This window comes from Myotis brandtii, unplaced genomic scaffold (assembly GCF_000412655.1).
Source record: "Myotis brandtii unplaced genomic scaffold, ASM41265v1 scaffold334, whole genome shotgun sequence".
Taxonomy (NCBI): Eukaryota; Metazoa; Chordata; class Mammalia; order Chiroptera; family Vespertilionidae; genus Myotis; species Myotis brandtii.
In genome coordinates this window covers 940,502-943,676 of record NW_005362885.1, presented here as the reverse complement: position 1 = coordinate 943,676, position 3,175 = coordinate 940,502, and positions in this window count along the sequence as shown.

Here is a 3,175-nt window from a genome sequence, read left to right as displayed (position 1 = left end):
ACGTGCAGCGCGAGCACGACCCGCGCTTCGACACCGAGTACAAGTCCCGCGGCTGCAGCAACCAGTACCTGGTGACGCACAAGCAGAGCCTGGAGGACATGCTGGAGAAGCAGCAGACGCTGGCGCGCGAGGGCCGCCTGTGCAAGCAGGAGGTGCAGCTGCGCCTCTCCTACGTCTACGACTGGTCCGCGCCGCCCTCTCAGTGCTGCCAGAGGAAGGAGGGCATCCCCTGAGGCCGCTGCTGGCGTGGAGGGGTGGCCGGGACCAACGCCACCTCGGCCGGAGTCCCGCGGGAGCCCCCGCTGGTCTTGCACCAGGGGAGCTGACAGGTCGGGCTGGCTGTCTGGGATGAGTCCAGCACTCGAGGGGACCTCGTTTGTGTGGTCACTGGTGGGGCTTCCCAGCAGATGCCGTGCAGCACGGACAGCTCCTAGACCCCAGGTCCAGTCTGCACCCAGGGGCGCACACCTCAGTGGCTGTACCTACCGTCTTGCTCAAGAGCCTCTTGTTCTGGGGCTGGCCAGGGCGAGGCGTTGTGTCCAGGTAGAACCGTCCTGCCCCTGGGGTCCGGCCAGCATTTGCCTGGACTGGGAAGATGCCCAGCTTTGGGTGTGAGTCGGGAAGAACCTCCCGGGTCTGCAGGGGCTTGCAGACCATCATCCCTCCCCCCTTGCCCTGTCCTCCTGCTGTCCTGTCCCACCCAGGTCGGGGGTGAGGAGCCAAAGGCTGGAGCTGACCCGCACTTGCAGGCACAGCCCTGCGTGTTCTGGGTGGACGACATCCTGTCCTGCGTCCCCCGTCTGCACCGCCCACCTCGGAAGTCACTGCCCCGAGAGCCGTGACTGCTGTGAACTGACCCACCGCAGGCCCTGGCCAGACGTGTTGCAACCCAGTGGCGGTTGGAGAGCTGCGGTGGGTCCCCTCCCTTGTGTCTTCCGTCTGTTGGTGTCACTCGTGTGCAAGTCCCAGATCGAACTTCGTTTTATGTTCATTAGCTCTGGTCTGTGTCTCCCGACAGTGAGTGTGTGGTAAACGCTGCTCAGCGCCTGCCTGTGACGTGTTTATAAATATTGTGCGTTTGTGTAGATGGGAGTTTCAGCCGGGAGTGTGTGGTCTCGGTGGTTTTTTAAGTTATTTGAGAAGATGTTTCTATCAGAACTTGGAATTCGTGGATTAGTCTGTTTTGACAGATGGAGCTGTAGACCCGTGGCTGCATGTGTGTTTAAACACGGAAGAATTTTAAAACTGCCCATTTCTCTTTTCCGTTTACACATAAGTCAGTCCTATTGTCTCTTTCTGAAAAGACTCCTTTTAAGGCCTCCGTGTGGCCGGCCGCACAGGGGGCAAGTGCTTCTCGCCCTCGGCCTGTTGTTGCGCCCGGTTCCGGGAATCGGAGCCCCTGGAATGCTGATGAGGTTTCCCGAATCCTGTCTTAAGGAAACAGGCGGTCTGGCCGGCGAGTGCTCTTGGAGAAGGCGACGGTGTGCCCCGGGTGGTCGCCTCGCACACCCCACCATCCTGGGATACGTGCCTGTGTCTGTCCGAGTGTGTGCGTGTGCACTGTGCCTGCAGGTGCGGGCTGTCACTGGTGTGGCCCTCAGCGGGGGCTGGGGGGGTGCTTACCTGTCCACAGTGACCAGCCAGAAGCCCTGCTCGCTCACCGGCACCCACTGCAGCTCGCCCCTGTAGTAGGAGTGATCCACGCCGCCGAACATCACCACGCTGCCGTTCCTCTTGTTGCTGGGGGGGGGGGGGGGGGTGGTGGGGGGGGGGGGGGGGGGGGTACCTCCGAATATCGGCCTGGGTGACATTGTCCTTCGGCTTTGCACACTCCACCCTCGGGGGGCCTGGGCAGGGGGCACCCGTCTCCTTGCATCGTTTCTCACAGCTGCGTGGGAGTCTACAGTTACCTCAAAGTTAAGCGTTTAACTTTAAAACAGGTATCACATCCCCAATTCTAATAAAACAGGAGACAGCGTGTGACAACGGGTGGAGGCGGAGGGACGCAGCTGTGATGGGGCCCTGGCTGCCACCCCGAGGCCGGGAGCGGCCAGGAGGGTTCTCCCCAGAGGCCAGGAGCACGGCCCTGCTGAGCCCGGTGTCCTCTTCCGGCCCCTGGGACTGCAGAGGGCGATGTCCGTGGCCCGTGGCCCTGCAGTCGTGGCTCTTCGCTCAGGTAGAGCCCTAGTCCCTCCCAACTCTGGGTGCTGTGTGGGGACTTGCTGGGGCTCAGACTCCGCAGCCCCTGGCCGGGCCCAACCTTCTCTTCCCCGGGCTCAGCACAGACCTGTCCAGCCTCGAGCCCTAGTCCCTCCCAACTCTGGGTGCTGTGTGGGGGCTTGCTGGGGCTCAGACCCCGCAGCCCCTGGCCGGGCCCAACCTTCTCCTCTTCCCCGGGCTCAGCACAGACCTGTCCAGCCTGTGGGCTGGGAGGATGGGGCCCTGTTGTGGCCACTGCCCAACCCCTACAGTCCTACGTCTGTAGGTCAGGCCCTCGCTCCCCGCTGGCTGGGTCACTGCCCGGGATCTGAAGGGCCCGAGGGGCGGCCAGTGCTCCTCTCGGCCCCAGCCGCCGGGCACTCTGTCCACAGTGTGATGACTTGCCGTCCGGGGCCCAGAAAGCACGCGGCAGACAGGCCTCCAGCAGGGACTCCAGGGGGACTCAGGTTCAGGCGCGTTGCGGGGCGGGGGGGACCCCAGGGAAAACGGAGTTCCGAGTCCGTCCATGTGCTCGCTCGTGCCGGCACCTGGTTCCGGGGGCCGGGGAGGGGCTCGGGTGGTGCTTCCCCCATCACCTGGGTTCGCTGACATCTCCCCCTCCCCCCCCGTGAGTCTAGGGAGCAGCAGGGGAGAGGCCTCCCTGTCCTGGCACCATGGCCGCCCCTCTGTCCATCCCCCAGGCCTGGCCTCGGAGCAAAGTCAAACCCAGTGAGTCTCCTTGTCTGAGACCCTGAGGCGCTCCACTCCTCGGGGTCACCTCCCAGCCCCTGCACGTGGACTCCCCGCAGCCCTGGGAGCTGGAATAGGTCGCTTTGCCCATCACCTGGCCCCTGTGGCCACACCCCCTTTCTTTGGGGCCAGGGTGGGCTCACACCCTTAGCTCTGCTCCCACAGAAAGTGCTCATCACAACCCCACCCTTTCTCCACTGTCCCCCCTCCAGCTCCCTCCCCCTCC